This window comes from Pongo abelii, chromosome 5 (assembly GCF_028885655.2).
Source record: "Pongo abelii isolate AG06213 chromosome 5, NHGRI_mPonAbe1-v2.0_pri, whole genome shotgun sequence".
NCBI lineage: Eukaryota > Metazoa > Chordata > Mammalia > Primates > Hominidae > Pongo > Pongo abelii.
In genome coordinates this window covers 118180739-118192790 of record NC_071990.2, presented here as the reverse complement: position 1 = coordinate 118192790, position 12052 = coordinate 118180739, and the positions used below count along the sequence as shown (strand labels likewise).

The 12052-nt window shown below is 35.2% G+C and overlaps 1 long non-coding RNA gene across 1 annotated transcript in view; it reads left to right on the top strand.

Moving 5' to 3' along the window:
* LOC129060054 (uncharacterized) overlaps positions 1–9503 on the top strand; it is a 101971-nt gene extending 92468 nt beyond the window's left edge. Inside the window, exon 3 of the long non-coding RNA XR_008526398.1 lies at positions 8563–9503. This is a non-coding gene — a long non-coding RNA (uncharacterized LOC129060054). The remainder of the gene's footprint in view (positions 1–8562) is intronic.
* The last annotated feature ends 2549 nt before the right edge of the window (positions 9504–12052 follow it).

The following is a 12052-nucleotide window of genomic DNA, read 5'->3' as shown; positions in this document are numbered from 1 at the left end:
AAAGATTTAAAAGAAGTGGAACAAAATTACTACAGTATATTTTCAGGTACTAAAGTTCGAGCAAAATGGAATAAGGGCCAGGTGGCGGTATCTACAACCTGTGCTAATGGCTCCATCAACAGATGTTTAATGTACTTAGAGTTATTCTTCACATCCTACTGTTGCTAATACATTTCCTCCCATACCTCCTCTCAACACAAAAATTTTGAGAGGAAAGGAAACATTAATAACCTCAAAGTGTTTAATTTTAAAGGATATTTAAATCTTAATACTAGTCATAAGGTGACCTATTTGACCACTGGATGGCTTATTGCAGGCTTCAATAATTTTGTTGCCATCATTAGTAAAAGTCGTTAACCAAGAAAAGGCTTAAAAATGTATGGATTTTCTCCTTTATTTACCCTTGGATTGCATACTGCTTTGAAATTATTTTTCCATAGAACAGGAATACAGAGATGCTATGCAGTGATGATTTAGGCTTGGATGCAGAGGAGGCTGGCTGTGAAAAGGGTGCTGGCCTGCCAGTAAGAGACCATGCTTTCTGTCCAGAGTTTCTAATTCTGCAAGTCAGTTCATCAAGTCAGATGACCACCTTGAAACATCAGGCCACCAGTAAACATCAGGGCATGTTTTTCACTATAATGAGAAAAAGAATGAAGAGGTGACTCCCACTTGGAGCAGCACGTTCTCCAGTGAACACATTGGGACATTTATTTATATGATGATCCACCCTCTGGGTTGCTACATAACAAAGAATAGGGGACTGAGGGGACAAGCTGCATGACAGAAAATGTTCTGTGAGAGAGAAAGGTAAGCAGGCAGGATAGTTTGGGAGCATGGTGGTAGTGGTCTTCTAAGGGCTCCCTAGAGCAACTCCAAGGGGATGAAACAAGGGAGGTAGTGAATAAATGTGCACCAGCCAGGAGAGGAGCCTCCTACCCAGCCAGCTAAGTGGCCAGATAGTTATTGTCATAGTTCTCATCACCCTCCCCATTTCATTTTCTTTATTGCTTTTCTCCATCCTACTAAATTGTAAAACTTTACAAATGTTTAATATTTTTATATGGAGGAAGGAACCCATACAGAGAAAAGTGCCTGGGGCCAGTGAAAGTAAGTCATGATGCAGCCCTGCTTATGCATTCCCATCTATGGTTGAAGGTATTCTCATTGTGGGTTACATATTATAATTTGGTTAATTGAGAAATAAACATAAGAATAGCATGTGGATCTTCTATAAGAACACATTTTTAAGTTAGATGTCAACAAAAACCTGCAAAAGAATAGTTTCATCTCTAAGGTTAGATTGAGATGGAAGAGTATATGGTGGTTGAAAAGCATTGGAAAAGAAGTCAAAATACTACCTCCAGTTATTTCTGATGAGGCTTTATCCAGTTATGAAAGGTTGGAAAGGTCACTCAGCTTTCGTCATTAGAATGAGATGATCTCTCCTTTACACTTTCCTTTCTAAACTGTAAAAAAATGTGCTCTCATTCTAAGGATTGGGTTTGGTTCTTGCTTGAGGGAATGCCCACTTCCATTTCTGTTTGTAGCCAAGGACAAAGAACAGGTTAAAGGAGAAGCATTTTTGCCCTAACAAAGATTAAAATCACAGAAAAGCTCTATTTAATGTGAGATCCTATTTCTACTTAGTAATGTTAACAATTACCACTTATAGTATTATCAATGTGGGTTAGATATAATAATTCAGGTAATTAAGAAATGAACTTGAGAAGAGGAAAGGCATCTTAACACACAGTTACAGGATGTGGGTTTTCCATAACATTCAACAGTATGAAAAATATCAATTGTTAGCTTTGAGGGGAGAGAGCTGCTCCATTGAGAAGAGAGGGACGTGCTGACTTCTAGCAGACCTTTATAATGAATGAGGCAAAATCGAAGAGACTAAAGTGAGAAGGTGAAGACATTAAAACAAAGTTGTATTTGACAGATGAAACTAATGACTTAACACAAAGTGCAAATAATGACTATGAAAAAAGTGATGTGAAACAGTGGGAAAACACATGATAAAAATATTTAAAGGAATGTTTTATAACACATATTAGCTCATGTAAAGACAGTACTCTGTTTTGTAGTTCATAGGTTACATTTTTGTTATTTAGCTTTTCTTGATCATAACATCCTTGGAAAATATCAAAAACATAAGAAAAAAGCACCACAAATATTATACTATAGTACATATTACTTATATTTGGTATATTCCCTTCCAGATTATACATTTAAAAATAAAATTTAGATTATACTTTGTAAACAGTTTTACATCCTTCTTTTTCCAAAATATTATTTTCATAAAGTCTTTAAAAACTTGTTTTAAATGAGCCTATAGTAATTTGTTGTTGAATGAAACCATTCCTCTGTCGTTATACGTTACATTATTTCAAAACATTATTTCAAAAATGTCACTATTCATTATATAATGATGTGCAATTAGAAGTCACAGACTTGATGTTCACATAGCCACGTGCATGGATCTTAAATCTATAATCCTGAATGAAAAAAACATGGAAAGCAGAATGAGATGAATAACATAAAACCATTAATATATGTAAAGTTGTGTGTATACCAAATGAGAATTCATCTTGTGTAAGAACATAGAAACAAAGGGCTCAGCACAAACATTCAGTTTGTCATCCAGCTTTGGCCATATTAACTAAGGGTGAACATATTGTATACATTATAACTTAACTTCGCCATTCCCAGGCATATGCCTGACAGAAATATGGTCATGTGTTTACCAAAAATTAAGGGGAATAAATAGTGGTATATTCACAAAATGAGATATTATACAGCAGTAAGAAAGAACAATCTCCAGCTGAACACAAAAACATGGATGTATCTTAAAAACACAATGTTGAGCTAAGGAAGCCAGACATATAAGAGTGCAAATGGTATGGTCCTGTTGATATAATGTACTAAATAAGTAAAGTCAATCACCTCTGCCAAAAGTCAGGATAGTGGTTTCTCTGAGCTGATAGTGACTAGAAAGGGACACACAAAAAATTTGTGGGGTGTTGGCAATGCCTGCCTCTTGATCTTGGGACTAGTTGCACAGTATACCTACTTATCCTAGGTATACACTCAGTGAATTTTCACGAATACCTACTTATCCTAGGTATACACTCAGTGAATTCTATGCACTCAATTCTAGGTGTATACCTAGAATTGTCTCTATTTCTAATTCAGTGCAAAATGTAAAAAGCTGTACATTAAATACATTAGAATGGTTGCCTATTAAGTGGGGCGTGAGAGTGGGAAACGAAAGAGTAATTAAATGAATTTCAAATGGATGGTTTTCAAGAATTTCTCACTGAGGAATACCAAAGAATTCCTTAATTCTAAGTGAGTTTTAAAAACTAAGATAGTTCATCCTTTGCTTCAGGACTTTTTAGAAAACATGTAGCAGCGAATGAAATTAAGCAAGCAGTTAGCTGTGTCCTGTAACTAAGAATTTGGGCAATTAAATTTTAACACTTATCCAAAAGAGATATTAAGGTGTGGTCATTATGATTCAGTTGACTTACTTTGCCTTAATGTAATGTTTTAAAAATTACACTTTTTAAGCCATTTTTATTTTATCTTTAGAATGTACTATTTATTTCTTTTTTACTTTTCTCCACATTTTAACCTCAACACCAACCTTTCCAAGTTTTGTTGAATATAATTCCATACACTGCCTGCTGGAATGAGGCATTTTTCCTTTCAGAGAAACCTAAACAGATTAGAAATTGCAAAATGTTTCTGATTTTAATTCCCTGCAGAGTTGCTAAAGAGTTGTTTTAGATTATTCTGGTGACATTTATTAAGATCAGAAGACTCAGAGATAAGACCATCCGAAATGTTTATTTTACTTAACTATTTAGTACCTCCCACATCTGCTTAGTCCAATGACCCAAACTATCTTGTAATGGCCTGTATTAAATGTTTAGTGGATGTGAGGCAAGAATATGCCACCTTAGGGAGAACGCATGCACTTTTCTTTTACATCAGTTTTCATGAATGGTTCTCATTCTATTTAATGGATAAAATGAAAAAAGAAATCACTAACCGAGTCATTTGATATAAAAGTATATTGTAATTAAGCATGTAGGGAAGTTTTCAAGAGGCACTCAAAGTGATTTTTCAGTATTACAAGTTTAATAAGAATTAGGGTTTAATCCATGAATAATTTTTGTATCCACCCATCTTTCTATTTGGAAAAAGATGATAATTTTTACTTAAAAAGCAAACTTAGCTTTCTTGTGTGTTTTTAAAACATCTTTACAAACATCTAGCAATTGAATCATTTTCTACTATGTCATTAATTTTCCTTTGGATTTTAAGCAAAAACTGACAATTTAATGTTTAGAAATCAGGTTTACTAACATATAATTTCAGAATAATGTCCTTTTTAAATGAACTGAAAATTTATCCCTGTGACAAACTCCTTTTTTTGTGTATCCTTAATTTTTTCTTATCACTCATTTTTGCTGAAATTGAACTCTATCTCATACTATTGGGGTTCAGGTTCCAGGAGTAGACCCCATCAGACGTGTGTGTGCATGCATATATTGCATAGTGAAATGTATACACACGTATATGATTCTTCACCTTGAGGTAATTCAACGAATAGAAACCCAGAATTGTGAGCTCTGTGGTTTACTAAAGCCCCATGGAAAGCCCTACTGCAGTAGCTATGCAAAGTTCTGGTTAAACATTGTCCCAGCGTTTGCACTGCTCCGTCTGTTGTTTTTACGCTAAAGACTCAGCCCAGGTTAGAGGCAGTATTGACTTTGTAATTAAACCATTTTACCTTCAGAATTTTGTAATCACTGCATTTAAAACCATCTGTTGTAGTGAGAAGGTAAACTATTTTTCCCTTCAAAGTACAGAAAAAAAAAAACTACAGTGGCTTTTTTTTTCTTAAACGTCAGAGTTCTGATTTTAGGGCATTGATTTTCTTAACATATCAGTAAAAAAAAAAAAGGAAAAAATTTATCTCTGAGAGATGGAAAAGAAATACTGTCATAGAATTCAAAATAAATGGAGGTGAAAGTACCTTCTTACCTGCTGCTGTTTTTCAAAGGTGTTTTGTTTCCTCTCGTACATGCAGAGTTATGATTAATGGATTAGAGAATGAATGTGATGTTAAAGGCAAGTTTTGGTTTTCGTGTGTGTGTTTTGGTCAAAACGGATATTTTATTGCTTACATAACAGGAGGGTTGGAAATGTGCATCCCCAGGCCGGTTCAGAAGTTCAATGCAGCTAGATAACTGGGTTGCCTTTTCTAGAGTTCTCTTGGCCTCTTCTTCATGGTCCCAGAATAGCTGCAGCAGTCCCATGTGGTGTGTCCTGACATCAAACATACCAAGCAGGAAGGAAGGGAAGGATAGGTCCTCTCTTCACCCATCTCTTTTTAAAAAGAACATTATTTCCCAGACACTGCCTAGCAGAGGTCTCTTCAGTCAGCACTGGGTAAAGACGGGTTTTTATTATACAACTGAACTCATGGAGATAGAGAGTAGAAGGAGGGTTACCAGAGGCTGGGAAGGGTAGTGGGGAGTGGTGAAGGGGAGGTGGAGATGGTTAATGGGTACAAAAAAATAGTTTGAAAGAATTAATAAGACCCAGTATTTGATAGCACAACAGAGAGACTACAGTCAAGATAGTTTAATTGTACATTTAAAAATAACTAAAAGAGTATAATTGGATGGTTTATAACATGGAGGATAAATGCTTGAGGGGGTGGATACTCCATTTCCATAATGTGATTACTATGCTTTGCATGCCTATATCAAAATAGCTTATGTTCTCCATAAATATATATACCTAGTATGTACCCACAATTTTTAGAATTTATTTTTTAAAAAGACAAGTTTTAATATGATGCATGTATTGGAAACTTTTCTTGCTAACTTGTCATGATATTGTCAGGAATCTAAGAGTACTATAGTGCGTATCATAGAGAGGGATCATGGAGCACAAGTAGAATATTCGGGGAAAGGTAAAATATTTTAAAAATAAGTGGCTTATGAAATATATTGACTTGCATTGATGTAAAAACTGTAGGCCCTGTCTTTCATTCCCAGAAAAAAGAGGCAGAAGAGTTGCCAAATTTGCACCTGTTAAACCTTCTTAAAGGGCACAGAATCAGTCCCATCACCCATCCCCACGCTGTGGACCTGAGAATGTCTGAACTACCATAAATTGCACCTTTTACAATTTGGGAGATGCAGCAAAAAGAGTTTGATAATATAAACTTTGGAGTCATACCAGGGCCCAAGTCATGGCCCTGCCACTTTTTAGTTCATGGACTTGGGGGAGTCACTTAATCTTCATAAGCTGAGGTCCCATCATCTAGAAGGTAGTGAAAATAAAATTACTTCCATAACAGGGTTGCTGTGTGGTCTTTATGAGATAGTGTATTAAAGTACCTGGTACAGTTAAGAAGTATAATAAAATTTTTACTTCTATCACAATCAGTTGCTCTATCTGAAAACAAATTCTTGAGGCATTTTACCTTTAAATCCAATGTAGTTCATCAATAAAAAATAAGTGAATATGTGGTTTAATAGTGGACTTAAATCAACTTCCTCATTCTCTTTGGCTGACATCTGTCATATTATATTATGTCTATTCAGGGAGAGGAAAAAAAACTGGGAAATAATTGCCAACTATCACAAAATTCATTATTAGTTAAGACTTTTCCTTTCTTCCTTTTTGTTTCTCTCTCTCTTTTCCTTCTTCCTTCCTTCCCTTTTCAAAAAATAATTTGAAGACTTTGAGCAAAAGGTGAAATTCAGAGATTCCTCTGAAATAGCTCGTGCCAAGCCAACAATAACTCACCATAAATCTTGGATAGAGATGTGATGGGAGTGAGGAGTAGAGAGACCACAGTGTCCATCTAAGGCAGAATTGTCATAGCTCAGAATGAAACCTTTATTCAAGGTGCCTAGCTTTAACTTCTAGCTTCCACTACCTACTAGCTATAGAGCCTGGGGAAACCTGCCTGTCTTCCGTACACAGTTTCGTCATCTGTAAAATGGAGATAGCAATAGCACTTACCTCGTAAGGCTGATGGGAAAGTTTACTCAAGTCATGTGTATAACACACTTAGCACAGTGCCTGGCACATAGCAGACACATGTAGATGTATTATTTATTAAAAGAGTGCTATAATTAATATGTGATGACTGCTTATTGTATATTGGAATTCAAGAGAGGAGAGTTGCTAATTGATGTTACGAAGGTACAGAAATAGTTAAAAGGGGCCAGGCGTGGTGGCTGAGGCCTGTAATCCCAGCACTTTGGGAGGCCAAGGTAGGCAGATCACCTGAGGTCAGGAGTTCACATGGTGAAAAATACAAAATTTTTTTGTACTACTAAAATTACAAAAATTACCCTCTACTGAAAATACAAAAATTAGCCAGGCATGGTGGCACGTGCTTGTAGTCCCAGCTACTGGGGAAGCTGAGGCTGGAGAATCACTTGAACCCAGGAGGCGGTGGTTACAGTGAGCCGAAATCCCACCACAGCACTCCAGCCCGGGTGACAGAGGGAGACTCTGTCTCAAAAAAAAAAAAGTAGTTAAAAGCATCCAGCGTCTCCTATGAGCTTACTGATACTCTGACAAACTCAAGGGTTTTGTTTTTTTTTTTATGGAGTTACTATGACCATATTAATAGAAACTATTATTAAAACCATGTTTATGCCAGGAAACCAATAAGTAAACAATCACTTTTATCCTGTGATGGAAAATGAGGAGTAATTTACCTTTAAAAGCACACTGCTGGGCACATACAAATTACTAAAAATGTATGCATGCAGTTGAGTTGCATCAGTGATGTATGTTACCCTGAAACCATGGATGTCACAGAATATGTATGCAGTGGTTCGATTACATTGACATGAAAAGACAAAAAAATTCATAAAATTTTGTCCTATTTATATTTAGGAAAACTATATATATATGATTTTATTTTTAATACAATGCTTTTATAAGTGTTTATAAAAATTCTGTATAAAAAGCATCATATAAACTCACAAATTAGGGGCAAATTAGGATATATAACTATCCTAATTGGTAGAAAATTTATAGAAAATCATGAAAAATGTAAAATATGTAGGTTTGAAAAGGAACTAAAGCTAACATGAGAAAAAGAATTCCAAAGAAATGAAAATTATTTTGGCAATGTAGGTATTCCTATTCACTGCCTACACATTCTACACAATAAAGAATTCTGCTGGGTGCTGTGGCTCATGCCTGTAATCCTAGCTACTAGGAAGGCTAAGGCAGGAAGGTTGCTTGAGTCCGGGAGTTCAAGACCAGCTTGAGTAACATAGTAGGATGCCAACTCTACTAAAATAATAATTTTAAAAATCCTACTTCACGTTCCATAATCAGTGACATGGGAGGTGGAAAAGTCTTAAAATCCTTCAGGAGGAAAAGCTGTGGCCAACACAATTCATAGTTAAAAGATCAACCTGATATTGCTCACAAAGTTCTAAGTATTCTTTTAGATGTTTATATGAATGCATTAATAATATCCTATTATTTGCCTTTGTCCAGTTCAGATAGTTTTCTTGCTCTTATCAGCATTGATAAGATGAAGTAAATCAGATGTGAGAGAAAGCATGGGAACCCATCATCTGTGCCTCAGCCACCAATTGTTCTCCTCTGGCTGTGCTCATCTTGCCAGTCTGCCGGCTCACAAAGGCCCCAGCTTTGATGTCAGTCTGACTGTTTGACAAAGCCAGTTGCAGATGCTCTTCATGGAGACAGCAGATTACAGACAATACCATGCTAAAGAAATGCTATCGTCTAGCCATGTATACACTGAAAGCTATCTCAGTGTATACATGGGATATGCTTCTTTCAAGAAGTCACGGAAATGAGGCAACTGTGGAATAAATGAAAGGCATCTATTTATCCAAGTTACAAAATCTCCCTGAGAAAGACAAAATTTATCAGCAACAGCTAAGTAACAATTGTATATGATGTGAAAGTCTTATTGATTCATTTTTTAGGTGTAGCTGGAGAGACTAATGATGCATTGCAGCAGCCAAATATTCTCCACTTTGCCCCAGAACACTTTCAGCTTTTGAAAGTGAGCAGCAATAATATAATCACATTGTTAACTTTCAAGGATGCGATACAAATCTTAAAAACACATTTTGATCTTTTTTATCCCTGTGACTTAGGAAAGAGATTCTGATTTCACTTTTGTGAATACCTATGGCCATTAAATTCCATTTTAACAAATTTAGCTTAAAGTAATCTTTACTACTAGATACATATGGTTTCAGGTTACCATGATGTACAAAGTCCTTCTCTTTACAATTTGAAATTATACTATCAGAATTCAGCAAATGACTTTGTTGATGTCAGAAGAATAGACTTTGAGTTTTATCCTCATGTTTCTGTCGGGACACTGCACACTGGTCAAGTCCCTCTGTCTCGGCAGCCCTGGAAACTTCAAATAAAATGACATCTCTGTCCAGTCACATTTTTTTCAGGCTTCGACTTCAAAATCTTAGTCTTTGTCTCTTAAAGTTAATGAATAAAATGAAATCTCTTACTTAGCTTTACTTTCCTTTAAAAACTGAAAGAAGATATACTTATCTTTGAGACCCAGACAATCTCATACTCAGAGTGACATCATTCTAGGGCTGTCTTCAGGCTTCTCATGACCTTTCATCATTCCAAACACTCCTCTTGTCATTCAGACTTGAGAGCTTCCCACATTCCAAGTTTATTTATTTACCTCCATTAGATACAATCTCCAAAACTCTTTTCTTGTTCAAATTAAACAGCTATGGTTTTAATTCTGGTTTGGAAAAGTACGAATAGTCTACTACCTTTTGACTTTCGTTCTGCTTTGGCCAATTACAACAATAAATCTTAAATTTACTGAGTGCATATCTGTCACCATTCAATATATGCCTATCATTTCCTGCTTGATTTAAAACCAATAAAATGGGATAATTCAAAGAAGTTCCTTGAAAACAAGGCAAGTATTTGGGTTAGATCTGTTCTCAAATGTGATTCATCAAGTTCAAACAGGCCATCAAGTTCAGAGGGCCTATTCAGTAGCAGAATTCTCCAGAAAATGCAGATTAGCCCCTAGTCACTAGCAAATTATCCAGCATTGACTGGGATAGCCACTGTAATTATACTTTAATTGCCAACTCCTAATACAACTTATAAGGCAAAATGTTTTAGATTTTTTTCTAATTAAAAATAGTAGTCAACAAAATTTAATGATTACAGGAAATCATTACACAGAAAGTTCCCTGTAATTTTCCCACCCTGGAAAATCATTGTCAACAATTTGATACCAAATTACCCCTCTCAACATATTCTTATTTATACTTATAACAAGAAAAAAACTACATACAGTATTTTTAAGAAAAATGTGATATGTATTCTAATTTGTTATCTGTCTCCTCATATTCTGTCACATTTAGGTATCTTTCTGTGTGTTTCAGAAGAGAACTAAGTTCTAAAGTTCATTTTGGGAAAACAAAAAGCTCATTTTTTGAAGGTTCACTTTTAGTAATATCTTGTCTAAATCCAAATATCTACCAATTGTAGTAAGCTCAAATGGAAAACAAGAAGATATTGTTGAGTATCTAATGCTCCTTAAAGCATAGGATTTTCCAAAGTCACAAAGTGCATCAAGAAATCCATGAATTCTATCATTACTACACATGGCCAGACGGCAGAGGTGGTTGTATGGATCTCTGCATATCTGAATCCTCAAGGTTTCAATATGATGTCATGAAGAATAATTGTTCTCTGGCTCTCTTTCTACATCCATTCTTTTCACCCCTCACTCTTTTCTTCCTCATGCCTATCTTAGCATCCAGATTTTTTTTCTATGAACATATTGCATGACATTTTTAATTTTAGAAGTTTGAATTTGTTACAAGAGATTATCATTTACTCTACAGTAAGAGTAAACAAATGTATTGTGAGCTGTTTTCAACTCATCTAATTGTTTTTTTAATAAAGAATGTGGACACATGAAACATGCTTGCATTCAGATGATATGCAAATTTACATAATATCTATCTTGTCTAAGTCTTCTTTCTATTTTTCTGTCTTTCTCTCCCTTCTTTCTCTCACTGCAGTAAGCAGGGCATAAGGGCAGCTGGAACATGTGGTCTTTTATTTGATCAAAGGTAATGATCAACCAAGCCAGAGGAAGGTAGGTCAGCTTTCCTAGTTCACCTGCTAAATAGAATCTTTTTACATTCTCTCCAATTGTGAGTCCATCTGTGCCACCATCAAGAAAAAAAAAAATCTACAGAAATAAAGGGAGTAGCTACAATAGGAACTGAGCATTTAAAGTTGCTTTGAATATACATGTGTAGGAACTGCCATTCTGTGAATGGAAATGTGTGCTTAGCTGATTTCTTTTCATCCAAAGAGCCATAGCTTGTCTTTTTGCTGTTTGTTTGCTTATTTTATTTTTTAATTTTCTTTTCCTACTACATTATTTTTGTCATTTTATTTCTCCTTTTTCTTCTTTAAATTTTAAGAGAGGACACAAATCTCAATTTTATGCCAAGAAACTCCAAAACATGCATATATACTTTGCAGTAGATATATGCTAATCATCGTTTCCAGGACAAAGGTTCTTCATTTGTGAAGAAAAATGACAAGAGAGGAAATTCATTTCGGGTTTCCATAGGTGTTTGCTCTACTAATATGCTTCTTTCTGCACTTGAAGAAAATTTTTATAGTGTCTTAGAGTTTCTATGAATCCTATTTTTCAAATAGAAGTCATTCAAATGATGTTAATACGTCAGATCCAAGTTTCTGATGTGAAAAACTATAAACAATAATGAACTTCCAGGTCATTTTGATGCTACAAGCACCTTTCTTGCCCATGTCTCATTCTTTGCACTGTTTCTGAGGCTCAGAACTCAGATTTTAAATGTTAGTAATGCTCTCTGTACAGAAAAGTGCCAGAAAATAAAATGAAACAAAGCTGCTAGTGACTGTTGGCTCTATAAACTATGTTCCCACCCCTCAGAATAATAGTCCCTAGTGC